The sequence below is a fragment of the Myotis daubentonii genome, chromosome 1 (genome assembly GCF_963259705.1).
Source record: "Myotis daubentonii chromosome 1, mMyoDau2.1, whole genome shotgun sequence".
NCBI classification, from domain to species: Eukaryota; Metazoa; Chordata; class Mammalia; order Chiroptera; family Vespertilionidae; genus Myotis; species Myotis daubentonii.
In genome coordinates, this window is record NC_081840.1 from 131,549,003 (window position 1) to 131,566,670 (window position 17,668).

The following is a 17,668-nucleotide window of genomic DNA, read 5'->3' on the forward strand; positions in this document are numbered from 1 at the left end:
CTTCAGTGACGGAGGACTCCAACGTTCCCCGCCTGCCGCTGCAGGACTCTGAGCTGCAACTCTAAGCAACTATGTTACAAATATAGAAGCTAAACAAAACCCCAGAAACCTGCTTTAGTCCCGGGCTTTAGCCAGCAGGATCGTAACATTGTTTCAAATACAGAAGGTAAACAAAGGCCAGAAACCTGCTTTCAGCAGCGGAGCCCTAAGAGCTGGAGCCAAGCCTGAGAGCTAAAGCTGGCCCAGAATTTAAAAAAAAGAAAAGAAAAAAAAGGAGCAGTTGGGAGCTTCAGTCACCCGCCAGCCTGAAAACGGCCCTCAGTCCCTCGCCCAGACTGGCCAGGCACCCCAATGGAGACCCCCACCCTGAAGGGCGTGTGACCAGCTGCAAACAGCCATCATCCCCTCATCCAGGCTGGCCAGGCACCCCAGTGGGGACCCCCACCCTGATCTAGGACACCCTTCAGGGCAAACCAGCCGGCCCCCAACCATGCACCAGGCCTCTATCCTATATAGTTAAAGGGTAATATGCCTCCCAGCACCGGGATCAGCGGAGCTGCAAGGCCTCCTGGCACCGGGATCAGCATGACAGGGGGCAGTGCCCAAACCCCCTGATTGCCCTGCAGCTCTGTGTGTGACAGGGGGCGGGGTCACAACCTCCCTTTCCGCCCTGCTCTGTTCGTGACAGGGGAAGGCACCCCAACACCCTGATCAGCCCTGCTCTGTGCCTGATAGGGGGATCTCCCCAACCCCCTGATCGCCCTGAGGCTCTGTGTGTGACAGGGTGCAGTGCCCCAACCCCTGCCCCCCTACCGCCATGAGCCCTGCTCTGTGTGTGATGGGGTAGAGCCATAACCTCCCCATTGGCCCTGCCCTGAGTGTGACAATGGCGGCGCCCCAACCCCCTGATCGGCCCTGCTCTGTGGGTGACAGAGGGCGGTGCTCCAACCCCCTGATCCACCCTGCTCTGTGTGTGACAGGGGGCGGTGCCCCAATTCCCCTATCGGCCCTACTCTGTGAGTGACAGGGGGCAGCTCCCCAACCCCCTGATTGACCCTGCTCTGTACGTGACAGGCTATGGAGCCCCAACCCCCCTGATGGGCACTGCTCTGTGCTTGACAGGGGGCAGCGCCCCAACCCCCTGATTGGCCCTGCTCTGTGAGTGATGGGGTGGTGCGGCAACCTCCCCATCGACCCTGCCTTGAGTGTGACAGGGGGCAGTGCCCCAACCCCCCAATCGGCCCTACCCTGAGCGTGACTGGGGGTGGCATCGCAACCTCCCGAACCGCCCTGGTCTGTGCATGACAGGGGGCGGTGCCCCAACTCCCCAATCAGCCCTGCTCTGAGCCCGACCAGGGGCTGCACCTAGGTATTGGGCCTGCCCTCTGCCACCCGGGAGCAGGCCTAAGCCAGCAGGTCGTTATCTCCCGAGGGGTCCCAGACTATGAGAGGGCACAGGCCGGACTGAGAGAACCCCCTCCCCACCCCCAGGGCCTCTAGTACTATTTATAAAATTTAAAAATGTCCACACAACTATCTATATATATAAAAGCGTAAGCAACCGAACAACCGGACAACCGGTCGACTGGTCACTATGACGTGCACTGACCACTAGGGGGCAGACACTTAACACAGGAGCTGCCCCCTGGTGGTCAGTGCGCTCTCACAAGGGGAGTGCCACTCAGCCAAAAGCCGGACTCACAGCTGGCCAATGCAGCCCGGAGACCAGGGCAGAGCAACATTGAGCCTACCGAATGGCGGCGGCAGGCACAGTGAGGCCAGGATGAGCAGGAGCAGTGGGCTGGAGCAGCAGGTGGCTTTGGACTGTTGGTTTGGGCCCGATCCCCACAGGCTACACCAAGGAACCCCACCAGTGCATAAATCCATGCACTGGGCATCTAGTACTGTATGTTTTTAATGTATCCATATTTATTAATCTTATAGAAATGGCTGGAAGAATATTTTCCAATTTCAGAATAGATGCAACTTTGGAGAAGGGAGAGAAGGGAATGTAAAGTAGTGATGGTTATAAAGACGATGGGGAAATTTTCAATGTTTTATGTATTAAAATATAAAACATTGATATTTGCAATATATGGTTGTTTGCCACAGCTTTTACTTATATTTATATGTACATTTTTATTTAAGTTTGAAATATTTTATAGGAAAAAGGAAAAAAAAAATTAGAGAGTTAGTGAACCTGGTCTGGGATAATAGCAGGTCAAATAGAGAAATAGGAAACTGAGCTAGGAAAAGTGATGATTTTTGGTACCCAATTAACTACTGAGAGGGAACAGGAAAGAAAGGGAGAATGGGAGAAAAGAGGGTGTGGGGAGGGAAGGAGAGTTGGTGAGAGATTAAAGGTGAGACTAGTTGATGCAGGATGTGAGAGTGGATGGGGGATGGGTAGGGTAGGCAGCTGGATTAAGGACAATAATTCTATTAATAGAATCAGAGATCAGGGAACAGGAATTTCAGAAAGAGAGGATGAGTTTTAATTTTTAAAGAGTTAGGGATATTGATAACGCATCAAGTTATTGATATACTTGAAACTGGTCAAAAAGGGGAGAGAAAATTAGGATGAAGCTATAGTGTTTGAGAGCAATAGAATTGATAACTGAAACCACAAGTTAGCAAAGTTTCCAAGGACATCGGGTTTTGGGAGGAAGAAAAAGAACCACAGTAAAATCCTTGGCACCACCTCTGCAGTGTAGTATGGGCCTGAACATAGTTGCCAGGGCTTAAGGTGTAAGAGACAGGGAGACAATCAAGAGAGGGCTGGCCTAGAGGCCAGTGGGAAAAAGAACTTCACAAAAAAGTGGTCACCAATGTTGTTTTTTAAAAAATATATTTCATATTGATTTCAGAGAGGAAGGGAGAGGGAAAGAGAGATAGGAACATCAATGATGAGAGAGAATCATTGAGCAGCTGTCTCCTGCAGGCCCCACACTGGGGATCGAGCCCACAACCAGGGCATGTGTCTTGACCAGGAATCAAATCATGACCTCCTGGTTCATAGGTCAACACTCAACCATTAGCCATGCCAGCCGGCACCAGTGTTTAATGTTATGGAGAAATGAAAGAGGGAGAGCATGGAGGTAAAGCTGTCATGTTTGGCAACTAGAAGGTCACTGATGACCTTAGCAGAAAGAGGAGGAAGGACAGAGAGGATGGTCGCTATCAGGGTGATTGTCTGGCTATCAAATGTATACAGAGAGGATCAGGGGGCAAAAATAAGTTACTGCTCCCTGGACTCTGTGTCAGCTGTCTTCCTCCTTTCTGCCCCTTCTGATTGCTACTCCTGAAACTGGCATTCTTCCAGACTTGGTGAGTGCTCACCCAGCTGCCACCATCCTCTCACCTTCCTCCTGTGGGTCTCTGCTGAAGAGAGCTGGAGAACTGATTCAAAAATAAAACTGTTTATCCCAGCCCTGCATAAATAAATGTCACTTTACTATTCCCTGCATCTGAATCACTGATATTCTATATTTCCATGATCTTGTTTATCCTTGAAGCTGTGCTCAAACATTTCCCAATCTCCTGAACTGCATACAAATGGAGGAATAGTTGGAAAAAAATGTAATTGCTGTTGTTTGTTATTTTGTCCTGCCACTGTGCTTCCTTATACCATCTGGAATGGGGGTGGACTTGTGAACACACACACACACACACACACACGCACACACACACACACACACAGGCATAGAAAGGACAGTTCACAAATTTTAGCCCTTAAGTGAGAAGGAAGTCCTAAGTCTCTCCCCAGAAAACAGATCTTTACAGTTTCCTGGCCAAACGTGCGGCCAAGATGTTGCTAAATCTGGGAAGCTTATCAAGTGCAAACTGTGAGTCTTCTCCTCACAACTGTGTTCAATGACACATGGGCTGTTTGTTGCTTTAAATGAACATCACAGGAATAATCACAACAGACACCTGTGTGGTACTGTGCGCTTTGCACATTATTTTCACTTGCAAGAGATAATTTTATCCTCCTAGTACCTTTGTGAAGTTCTGAGACTGTGAGAGGCTACACGATCAAGGTGAAAAGCAAGGCAAGTCCGTAGTGGAGCCAGGCCTTCTGATTTCCCACCCAGTGCTTCGAACCACTGAGGGTCATCTTCAATCAATGCCACAACCGAGACTGGAGACATCTGTCTTCCCCGGCAACAGCAATTAGACAGGGGGAAAGGAAAAGGTAAATGTCCACCCTACATTGATAGATATATGACTGAGTCACCATTTCTTTCTGCAAAATGTCGCATCAAATGGATCCATCAGCGTTCCTTTCACGGACAGTATTGTGCGTGTTGGAGGAAACGACTGAACAAGTCTATGACGCTGCAATCCTGAATCACAGTGCAGCTTGGGCTTACCCTGCCAGGCCCCAGGAGAGGAGCATTTTGATTGGATCAGGAGGAAAGGCGAAGAAAGATGAAAAAAACAGTAAGGGGAAGAGCCAGGGAAAGATAGAAGCCCTTACGTTTTGCATTATGACCTCTTTTCCTGAGAGTGAGAGTTTAATTAGGATTCCAGAAAAATTGCAGGGAGGGCTCTGGACTGTCACAGTCTATGGATTTGGGATTTAGGCCAAGTTGGACGACATTTCTGAAGAGTAGGAGGCCTTGACTTACAGCTGGGTTACTTTAGAAACCAGAGAACATTTCCGAAGCATTTACTTGCATGTCCTTGATCTTGTGTCTAATTTATTACACAAAAGAAAAAAAATATATGTATGGCTGCTTAGCTATTTTAGTGATACATATATTTTTTAAAAAATAATCAATTAATCAAGAAAAAGTGTGTCATATGATATAGAATTTCATTTTAAGTGAGGAAGAACATTATACTTTTTACTATATTCTATCACAAAGCAACTTTGGCTAACAATGAGTGGATGCTCATTGGAGACAGTTAAGAAGATTTATAGGACATTGGAAGCACAATCTTGTCACTGCTAGAACATTGATCCCCATCAACTCTAAATTTGCCCTTTATTATTATTATTATTATTTTAATTAGCAGAGAAAGACAAGGACTATGAAGGCATCAGAAATACTATCTGAGGTGGTTTCTAAGTCTAAATAACAAGAAAAGACAAATATAGCAGAGAATTAAAATACAATTTGGCCTTACCTTCAGTTTCTGACAAGGTTAGGGTTTTTGCTTTTGTTTGTTCATTGAGTTGCCAAATACCAACTTGACCCCGACTCTATTTATTCTTTGACTCACACCATTTGGATTTTGAAAGAAAGGGCTACAGAAGGTTTAACACACTCAGAGGGTCCATTTCAGATCTTGCATGTCACATTGAGGCCAGATCTTTCCTCTTCCTCATTATTGCTGATAAAAGAGAAGTGTGTCTAGTTTTCATCACAAGAGAGATATTGTACAAAGGTGTGTCACTTGCTGGAAAACTCCAGAATAAAACTAACAAAACAAGCAAACTGCTCTTTCACTTTTGTCTATGACACTGAGCAATAACATTGAGCCTGCCAAAAAAACAGATTCCAGGTGAAGAAGGTATGCAGGCAGAATTGGCTCCATGCAGCCAGTGAAAATTGTGGAGTGTGGGTAAGAGCTGTAGAATTTAAATGTCACATTGATAAAAGCACCAGCTTAAACTATTTGAGACAAGAAGGAATCAAGCTGTAGGTAGAATTGACCCCTGAAGTGAAGTGAGTAAGAAAGGAAGGAAAAAGAAACATTCGAAACATAAAGGGGGTATTATGGGGCAGAGTGTGGGGGAGGGCGAAGGACTGGAAAAGTATTTTATTTCCTTTAGCTGGTGTCACAAATTATTCCAAACCAAGTGGCCTAAAAATAACACAGATATCCTATCTGACAGTTCTGGAGGACAGAAGTCCAAAATCAGTCTCAGTGGATTAGTCAGAGTATTAGCAGCATTGTGTTCCTCTTGGAAGCTAGAGCAGTGATGGTGAACCTATGACACGCGTGTCAGAGGTGACATGCGAACTCATTTTTTTGGTTGATTTTTCTTTGTTAAATGGCATTTAAATATATAAAATAAATATCAAAAATATAAGTCTTTGTTTTACTGTGGTTGCAAATATCAAAAAAATTCTATATGTGACACAGCACCAGAGTTAAATTAGGGTTTTTCAAAATGCTGACACGCCGAGCTCAAAAGGTTCGCCATCACTGCAGTGGTTCTCAACCTTCCTAATGCCACGACCCTTTAATACAGTTCCTCATATTGTGGTGACCCCCAACCATAAAATTATTTTCATTGCTACTTCATAACTGTAATTTTGCTACTGTTATGAATCGTAATGTAAATATCTGATATGCAGGATGTATTTTCATTGTGACAAGTTGAACACAATTAAAGCATAGTGATTAATCACAAAAACAATATGTAATTATATATGTGTTTTCCAATGGTCTTAGGCAACCCCTGTGAAAGGGTCATTTGACCCCTAAAGGGGTCGCGACCCACAGGTTGAGAACCGCTTCTCTAGAGGAAAATACATGTCTTGCTTTTTGCAGCTTCTTGTACTATTGTTCTTGGCTCATGGGTGCATCACTGAAGCTCTGCTTTCACGGTCACATTACCTTTTCTGACTCTAACCTTCTTTAAAAAACTCCTGTGATTACATTGGAACTACCAGGATAACTTCCCCATCTCAAGATGCCTAATTTAATCACATCCACAGTCTTTTTTTTTTTTTAAATCATATAAGTACATATGAATAAGTTTCTAGGATTAGAAAGTAAATATCCTGGGGGTGGGGGCATGATTCAGCCTCCTACAGAAGGCGTCCACAGAACTCCCAGCAGGAGTGCTGTGATCATAGTTAAGTATATGAATTAACATTTTAGTACACAAGGAACAGCCAGCCCTATAACCCTGGAAACCTTCCTGTAGGGTGAATAGCTGATATGATTATACATTGATAAGATAAGATGCCTGCTTTGTGTCATGGGAAGTGTTAGGGATTTGAAGGAGGGAGACTTTGGATCTTAGCTATGGGGTAAATATCATATGTTTTCTTTCATCTCTTTGTCACTTGGCCATTCTTGTTCCTCTCCTGAAAATTATTTAGGTTTTGGGTCCTGTCTTAATATTCACTCCCTTCAGGAAGATTTATATGAACTATGATATTCCCAATATGGCATGCCATGCCCTCACTTCCTTCAGGAAGAGAGAAGGAGGACATTCTTCTCCTTGAAGGCAGGGAAGGCAAACTCCAAGGAAGTCACTTGTGAAGTGGCCGGTTTCTGACCTGTCCCATATTCCACTCTGTGGGGTCTAATGACTATCCGACTCTGCTGAGGGAGGGGAAAGACAAAGATGCCAAAGATGACTGAGGAACAATAATTCTGGAGTGAAAAGTAGCCGTTATCCTCACTCCATCGCATGGGAAACCTATGCAATTGTCCTTGGGCCAAGCAGGCAATAAAGAATGTGACTTGAATCAACTTGCTGGTACTTCAGAGCAGGACGATCCCAGCAGTTAGAAGCTGAGGGAAAATGCATCTGTATTGTGAGCTTTGGAATGGGGAGAAGAGGTTGGGCAGACCCGAACAAGATCTCCCAAATCAGGAGAATAAGTAGTGGGGAGGTCCCTGTAGGTCCTCCCTCAAGAACCTACAGGGGTGAGAGAGAGATAATGACTTAACCACGCCCATGGATTTATTTTGTTGAGTTGGTGAGGGATTGGTATGGTTACAAAAAACCTGTTCAGATTATATAAACACTATTGAATCATTTAAAAAGGCGAAAGATTTATGCGATCTGAAGAGAAACCAGAGTATACTATTGAATCATTTAATAAATGAAATTCATTGGTTTAAGGATCTTAGATTTTTAGTGGCTCATCATAATCTCAGTATCTCTATAGCTAGGATGCGGATATCTCCCACCTACCCCAAAGGGAGGCCATTTGAATAGAGATATATAAGAAAAGCTGCATATTCCATTTCTTGTCTCTTTGAAAGTTTTCATAATAAGTACTTCCTTGGTTTTAGCATTTTACCATAATTAAAGCAACCAGCTTCATTGTTAGGGACCAGCGAGCTTGCCACTGCAATCTTTCTACCCATTTTGGGGATATTTTCCCTGAGAATCATCTTTCTTTCTACTTTTCATGACATTTAAATTAAAAATAAATTTGTTGACTTGGAACAAATATAAAACCATCAAGAGATTAAGAAAATAAACAACTAGCCTAACTTGACCCACAAAATTCTATTATACTCCCTGTACCATGTAATTCTTCATCACACTTCCCAATGAGTCCATGTTCATTATATTGGGGCAAAATAAAACTGAGCGCATCCAAGCTGTGTCAGTTATTACCTATCGATGGTTAAAAAATGCAAGATGGTAGAAAATTGTAATTATAGAACTAAAGAGAAAAATTAATAAGAGATATCAATGAAAGCCAGGCCAGAGTGGCTTTGATTCAGGACGTCTCACCTGAGGGCAATTCTAGACCAGCTCTTACAGGGATATCCTCACAGGGTTGTTCTAAAGTTAAGTGTTTTGTCTTTAAATGTTATTTATGAAGGATTTCAAGTTCACGTTTCAATTTGTACATAATCCTTGATAGAGATGGGAAGCGAGGAAAGACAAGGAAGAGTCGCAGGGAAGGTTCTTCCACAGGAAGGTAGATATAAACAGATGTTAGGAGGTGATGGAAAAACCATGCATAGTAAATCCTTCTTCTTCAGGCAAAGGGCCAGTTTGTGATTCCTTTGGTTTGATGAGCAAACTGATTTCAGAATCTTTGAAAAGTCTCTGGCTTTTTCTTTCTCAAGCTCCAGTTCCAAAATCACATTGCCTTCCATTATCTTTCAAAGGAGTTACAACAGCTTACAAAGGAAAAAGATGCAGGAATGAAGGAAATCAGAAAAATACCATAAAAAAGTTATCATAAGGTAATTATATATATATATATATATATATATATATATATATATATCATGTAGACACACAATTTTTTAAAGATTTTTATATTGCTTTTTACAGATAGAGGAAGGGAGAGGAAGAGAGAGAGAGAGAAACATTGATGAGAGTGGCTGCCTCCTGCATGCCCCATGCCCCATTCTGGGGATGGAGTCCACAACCTGGGCATGTGCCCTGATTGGGAATCTAACTGGCAACTTCTTGGTGCATGGGTCAATGCTCAACCACTGAGCCATACCAGCCTGGCAGACACACACATTTGTAAGTAGATCACAGTTAAATGATAACAATGAAATTACACCTTTTACTTCTAAACATGGAGTAAGGCAATAAAGCACATGCCTTTCATCTTATACTTCCGTAGTTCCAAACTGTATGTAGTTCCCTGCACATACTGTCCATGCTCGTGCTGTCCCCAAGGCCTCAGACCCATTCCCACCTTTTCCTTCAGTAACTCCTACTCAAGTTTAACACTTAGTTTTAGTGAAACCCAAGGTATAATAGTTAAATTATAAGCCTAAATATATCTGGTATGTTTTGGCTATTGATGAAATAAAAAAGACTAGGTGACTAGTAAGTAAATGTGATTTACCTAAGATGATCACAAAGATGCCACAGTTAAGTTTCCTTCTGTTGTGTAGATAAGTGGTTTCCTAGCATCACTATTGTAGCTGATGAACTTCTCTGAGAGATGGAATCTTACATGGAAACCTCATCTCTAACAGTTCAATGGGAAACAGACCTCCAGTGTCCCTCTCAGTGCCAAGGCATGTACGTCTTCAGAAATCTTCATGTTATACTGAGCAGAAGTAAAATCAAGTGCTCCGAGGTATGTGGAGCATTCAAAGAAGAAAATATATTCAGTTCCTCATTTTTAAATATATCTTGTTTAAATTCATGAGGAAAATGATCTTACATAGGCATAAATTATCCTGATGTGGCCTATAAAATCTTTATATAACATTGACATCACAGCATATAGCAAAATTAGTGGTGTTACATTTTCATCATCTGTGGAATGGGAATAATAATTCATTTCTTGCTGACTTCATAGAGATAATTGAAGATTATTCAAGAAAATGAATATAAAAACACACTGTAAACAGTTATGCATTCACAAATATTATTTCTCTTTCTGTAAAAATATTTGAGCCATAAAAATTCATCTCATTCTATGATGAGTTATAAAAAAGAGAATTAGCGAAGTATCAATTCAAATATTGCATAAAAAGAATCAAAGGGGAAAAAGCAATTTTTATTATTTAAAAAATATGTTCTCATCATTATTATTAGCCTGTTTATTTTGTTTGTGTTTCTATCAGTGCTTTATGTATTTTAGGATGATGTTGCAGGCTTACAAAGTTAATATTTAATCACCTTGGTGAATTGTTCCTTTTAAGTTTTATAATATGCCACTTATAACTTACTTCTATTTTAAATTATATTTTCTTATTAATATTTATACACTAGCATTCTTTTAAAAATGGAAACATGATAAAGAAGAAAATTGTGAAAAATATTGTGCCATAAATAAAATTTAAAAACTTACATAGCCAATTGTTTCCATAAAGGAACATCAAAAGCAGCAATATATGAACTCAGAGAAGAGATCGTGAAACTATAGAACATGACATGAGTTAGCAGAGCACAGAAAAGAAATAGAAAAACATGTCCTTTCAGAAAAGAAGACAAAATTGAAAGGAACAGTAGGGACAATTGGGGAAAATAAACACAACAAGGAAATAAAGTCATTAAAATAAAATAGAAATTAAACACATTTTAAGAAGGATTAGCAGACAATGGTAAATAAAGAAGAAAGACTAAGAATACTCAACATAAGCATAATTGAAACCCTTGAAGAAAGTCACAATGATGATCAAAACAATATAATAGAATAAAAGATTTAAAGGTATAATTTCATAAACACTAAATAAGACCTGAATCTACATTTTAGATGAGCACATTGTAGTGTGAAATTGTCTCTTAACTTTCAACATCATTACATACCATGAGGTAGTTATTGAACTTTAAATAAAATATTTTTAAGTATACAAAGGACCGAGTCAACATAAGGTAGGATGGCCATAAAACTTGTCATTATAACACTTTTGACAGTAAAAGGGAATAAGACTTGCTAAGTGCAATGAGATGTTGAGATAGCCACATGGCATGACCATCTTAGACAAACAGGGCTGAAAATCACCCTACTGTAGGAGAAAAGCATTAGGCTGACACCGGATTTTAGAAAGCAACATTCCATGTTTGAAGATAGTAGAGCAACATCCAAAATTTTTTAAAAGAAGAAAGTCACCAAATTGATACCTAGAAAGTTCTCCAAGTATATAGGCAAAGATCATCAAATAGAATTCAAGGGATATACTTCCACAAATGCTTCTCAAAGTATTAGAGGATGACTTCAGCAAAGCAAGGAACAGTTTCAGAAATGATGGTGAAACTCCTCACTGTTAGTAAGCCATGAAAACATTTAACTGAAGAACTAATATTCAAACAGATGTGGGGACTAGGGTGGAAAGAAAAGTATTGAATATTATATGCCTTGATAATGCAGAACTACCACTGATGAAAAAAAAATTGAGAAGGAAGAGAAAAAGTGGGAGGCAGAATAAGTTTATTGAGTCCATCATCTATGATAGCTGTAAATTAAAATATATCATTTAAAGACAACAAATCAAGTAATGTGTTTTATTTAAAAATATTTAAAAGTAAAAACCTAAATACTAAAGAGTATAATTAGCTGAAACTGAAGGGTGGAAGAGAGAGAAAGGAAGGAGTAGGAGTTGAAATGCAATGATCTGATCAATATTTATGGCAGAAAACTAAGGTTATTACATAAAAGTGTAACTAAATAAGAACATTTACATATATTCTATGGAATATTGCTCAGTCATAAACTGATGGTTACTAGAGAGGAGGAGGTTGGGGGGATGAGAGAAAAAGGTGAAAGAGATTAAGATGTGCAAATTGCCAGTTATAAAAATAGTCACAGGGATGTACACCATAGGGCAGTGATGGCGAACCTATGACATGCGTATCAGAGGTGACACGGGAACTCATTTTTTTGGTTGATTTTTCTTTGTTAAGTGGCATTTAAATATATAAAATAAATATCAAAAATATAAGTCTTTGTTTTACTATGGTTGCAAATATCAAAAAATTTCTATATGTGACACGGCACCAGAGTTAAGTTAGGGTTTTTCAAAATGCTGACACACCGAGCTCAAAAGGTTTGCCATCACTGCCATAGGGGATGTAGTAACATTGTAATAACTGAGTACAGTGTCAGATGGGTACTAGTCTTATTGGGGTAATCGCTTCATAAGTTACATAAATGTCTAATCACTATATGTTATACAGTTAAAACTAATATAATATTGTAAGTCAACTATAATTGAAAACATCTAGAAAACAAAGTAATAATCTTATATATAAGAGAAACTAAACTTCAAGAAGGCAAAGAAAATAGTGAAACTTGTTTAAGGCCTTTTAAAGAAACTCTTCAAATCAGATTTTTTAAATAACACCACTAAATGACCCCATAGAAAAAAGAACAAAGGACATGAATGGGGTTCATAGAAAAAGAACATATTTTACTCATAATAAAAGAAATGAAAATTATAACTACCCTGAGATACAATTTGCACCTACCTGTGGGCAAACATTTTAAAGTTTCATTATATATTCTATTGTGAGGCTTTGAAGAAACACTTAAAATAGACTTAATCGTCATTATTATTATTTTTTTTAGAAAAGCTCTACATTCACAGCGAAACTGGGAAGACAGTACAGAAAGTTCCCATTTACACTCTGCCCCCTACTCATGCACATGACCTCCCTTACCATCAACAGCCTACACCAGAGTGGTACAGTTATTACAATAGATAAACCTACATTGACACATTATCATCACCCAAAGTCCACAATTTACTTTTAGGTTTATTCTTGGTGCTGCACATGATATGGGTTTTGACAAATGCATGATGACTTGTATCTGCCATTATCAGACAAAATAGTTTCATTGTCCTAAAAATCCTCTGTGCTCTGCCTATTCATCCCTCCCTCCTTCAAACCCCTGGCAAGCACTGACTGATCTCTTCTGTTTCCACAGTTTTCTTTTTACAGAATGTCATATAATTGGAATCATACAGTATGCAGCCTTTTCAGATTGGCTTCTTCAGTTAGTAATATGCATTTAAAGCTTCTCCATGTCTTTTTCATGGCCTGATAGTTCATTTCTTTGGGGAAGATATTTTTATGGAAGTGTTGTTACAACACTTATAAAAAGACAATCTAGCACATCCACCGAGTTTATAAATGCATAAATTATTTGATCTGGCTTTAATGGAGAGTTCAGATTACTGTGTGTGCCAGGTGAAATCCTCTACAGAGTGGGAGACATGGAGATTTATCACTATGGAAATGATAGCATTAAATGTGCATTTTTGAAGAGTTAAATGTAACAATATGTAGGCTGTTTTGGAGCACAAAGAAATAGAGTCAGAGTAATTTTATAGGGAAAAGGTCATTTAATTTGATATGACATGCATGTTTGGTAATTTTATATAGCATAAAAGCAGAATTACACAGACCTGGTAAGTAATGAATAATGAGAAACTGCAAGTAGTGAAGAGAAATTATGAATTTGAGAACTAAAAGTAAGGAGAAGCATAGAAGGTTAGCAGAAGAGGAAGAAACTTCAAAATATATTCAAGGTAAGTGGAAAACTGCTCATGTATGAAGACACTGTGGAAAGTATCGGCAAAGGGGGAGAGACTTATGATTCAAGGGAGGGCAGGGTGAAATCACGGCACTGAGATTCATGGGAGATCAAGTGCATTTTAACCAAAAATATATGAGAAATAAAAGCCATAATCCTAAGGGATGCAATTGACCTTGAAAGTAACAGGAGTGAAGAAAAATTTTTATTAGAAACCCACAGTGGTTCAGGGATTATTTATTCAAGTGATTCAAATAAAATAAAAAACAAAGTTGCAAGACAGAAAACTGCTACTATAGGTTCTGTTTTATTGTGTCCCAAAGGTTCCAGAACATCCAGCCTTTGAACTGAAAGGGAATATAGTCAGATAGCTCTACTTGAGATCATGAAGGAACATCCCAAGAAACCAACACCTCCTCTACTGCACACATAGCTGAGTCAGGCAGTGTTGTGCATTTCAGTGGTTTAAGTGTTGCTTCTCACATAAAATGCTTTGCAGCCCAGGACTCCGTCTTATACCTCATCATAGTCTGTCTGCCTGGCAGGATGTCCCTCACAGGGCGTTTTTGGTAATGATAGATTAAGTCAAGTCAAAAGTTTTCTCCATAAACTTCATGAGGGCAATAGAGACTTTTATGTTTTTGGTCAGTTTATATCTTCAAATCCTCACACATTGTACCTGGAATTAAAATGTATATGTTGAATAAATATAGATATTCATAAATAGTCTTGTACATATGGGGAGGGGGTAATTTGTAAATGATATTATTAGTGACTTTTTCTGCAGGCTGCAGCTTCTCCTTTCCAGAAGGTGATAGTGATGTAAACACACGTGCCCACTAGCATTTCATAGCTCTGATTATGAAGGAGTCAAGTGTCTGTGACTTCACGAGAGGGTCAACGTTCCTGACATACGTTGGTTTCAATTGTTTTATAACATAAAGAGGAAACATAAAAGAATGAAAGTTAGAGATAGAGTAATAGAAAAAGCTGAATTTAACTTTAGACATTGTGGAAAGTACACATTGTGCACGCGTAGAGTATATTTATGAAGCTCTTAATACCTGGAGCCACTCAATGGATAGTGAATGACTGGGTGAATGCTATCATCCTTGCCATGTGGAATACATAAAAAAGCCAGGCAAACATAAACCTACTAGGATTGTCGTAGAAGTCACAGTGGATCTCAGCACAAAGTTTTTATTGTGACAGGGGCTGCTTTTGTGCGGCCTTGAGAATGGAGTTGTTTGCACAGGTTTTTACTCAGTTCTGGGAAGTAGAGAGCTGACATTTTTTTATTTGAACCAAGACCCACTGGAAGTGATGTGCTTCTAAGAAGATATTGTAATATCTCCTTCATGTCCTAGCAAATGCAGGTAAACACACATGGTCCAATCTCACCAGCATTTTAGCACACAGCTTCACTGCCCTGAGGTCTGGCCCCACGGACCCGATCACCGGTGGATGCACTACCAACAAACCTGCCCGGCTCTGGAGTGCACCCTGTCTGGTTCCTCCAGCGTCACAGCTATGAAGAAAGTGGTTCAACAGCTCCGGTGGGAGGCTGGGCTCAAGGGTGTGAAGCTTTCCCAGGCAGCTGCAGATTTGAAACAATTCTGTCTGCAGAATGCTCCACATGATCCCCTCCTGACTAGCGTATCTTCAAGTAGGAAAGTATAGTTTTGTTGTTCAAAGGGAGGAGACAGTAGAACTTGGGGGAGTGATCAATATATTAAATGCTCACATTATATCATTTTTGCTAAATTAGCCACTGTATGTACATATTAGACTAATCTTCCTAAATTTTATTTTTCAACCATATTAGCTTTCACAAACATTTAAAAAAAAATGATAAGATTCAAACTTTTCCATGTGACAAATAAGATCCTCTACACTTTGGCACTGACTCATGTTTCCAGTGCAGTCCTCACTGTTTCGAATCATCCTTCTATTCACGCTCCTTTCTTCATTCTTTCCGCAACAAATCAAGGTTTCACCTGACTCCATCCTCCTTTCCTCTGGTTTTGAAATTTATCTTCCATGGCTGAACTGAAATTCTATTTCATTCATGAGAGCTCAGTGACTAAGCACACACTTGTGTATCCTTTCATAAACTTATTCTTGGGTAAGTTATGCCCATATTATCAGTGTTTTGAGGAGTTATAAAAGCAAAGAGCAGCTATGGATTTATCTTGCTATAAGTCACAACCAGAACTTATTTCTTTGGGTTTTAGCATTTCTATAGGAATGTGTCAAGTGGGAGCTGCCCATCTGATTTTGAAGCTCCTTCTCCCAGTGCTCATAGCTACAGCAACACTAGAAACAAAGACAAACAAAAGAAGCTGCATGAAGACCATTTTCTTCACATCTTATGTTTGTACTGCTCACTCTGGGGACTAAGAAAACTTGCCATTATTTAAAAAAAAATATTTCTACTGACTTATCAGGGCAGTGCCAGTTGTGCTCAATGATGGGAGAATGTAGATAAGGGTGTCTGAATGGTGATACTCAAGGGTGATGTAGATATGGATGTGTATGGGATGGCTCATGGGAGAATGTAACTATAGGCGCTGAATGGTAATGCAGCAGAAGCTGATTTGACTGCAATTGAAAGTTTCTTTTCTCATCCACACCTAGCAGCCCCTTTAGAACAACATCTACTTATTTTTTTAAATTCAATTATCAAACCCGCTGATAAATGTTTTTTGATCTGCATTACAGCACTGTTTAAGGAGCTCCCACCATATATGTTACTGTTCTTAATACAGCAAATTATAACTGCCCATTTAACTGTTTACTCCACAAGATGTTTTGATGAAAGAGAACAAATATTAACATTTTTCCAGTGTCTAACATGACACTTGAATAGTTAGTGTTGAATAAATATTTGCTGCATGAATATGATTGCTAGGTCCTCCCTAATCATTGTAGCAATTGATTGTAGAAGCCTCTCAGTTTCTGAGGGTGCTATACTTTGCTTTTATGTTTCTGGAACAATTTTAGTCTACTCATAAGGTTAAAAAAAAGAAAAAAAGAAGAGAAAAGACATCAACAGTGAGGATCTTCAACATTAGAGTCCAAGTTACAGGAGGAATTTCTGGTTAAGATAATGAGGGGAAAATCATAATTTCATTGGCCACCTCCTTGATTCCCACTGAAACAAATAACTAAATGTATTACTTGAAAAACCCTTCCTATGAAAGAGAGAAATCCTACTTAGAAGAAAGAATCCCAAGAAAGTAATAAAATAGTGGTACACCCAACTAACAACATGTAAGTCAGATGGATGACAGACAGAGAAGCAATGTTGGGCCTGTCAGGGACTCACTGCAAGCATTAGGTCAGTTAGCACTCTGAGATACTCCTACAACTGTGGGTGAGCCTCAGATTCACACTTGGAGGGATGAGCTATAATAAACAGAATGGCAGCATTGTAGGGGAAAGGGGCACTACCTATGCCAGGCACTGCTGCCGCTCAGACCTGGCACTGGACTAAGCAAAGAGAAATTGGCTATCCTGAGAGCTGGAAACCAGCATGCAGTTCACTAAACACAGAGAAGCATTGACACTGAGACTCATCTTTGAGGGCACTGCGCAGGAATTCAGCTTCTACCCCGCTTCCCTCAGGCTGCTGCATTGTGAGCTGGTCATGATAATTTACAGATTCATATTTTCCCTTTCACTATTGTCCAAATATGAAAGAACTGGACAGAATTCCACATCAGTCTTTGTCAGACCCATTTTAATGCCGAATTCATCCAAAAGCCAGTAGAATTCTTGCTGTAAAGATAAGCAAGCAGAAATGTTATATCGCAGACTGGGGAGAAAAAATTCCAGTACCTAATATGAGATGCTACAGAGAATCAGAACACATACCCTCTGTTGTATAGATTTACTGAAAAAGACAAGAGGAAAATTTGTGATTTCTGATATTTTTGTGTTTCAAGAGAATATAGCATTCAAAGCAAAAGAGAAAAAATTAGATCAAGAGAGATGGCAAGAGG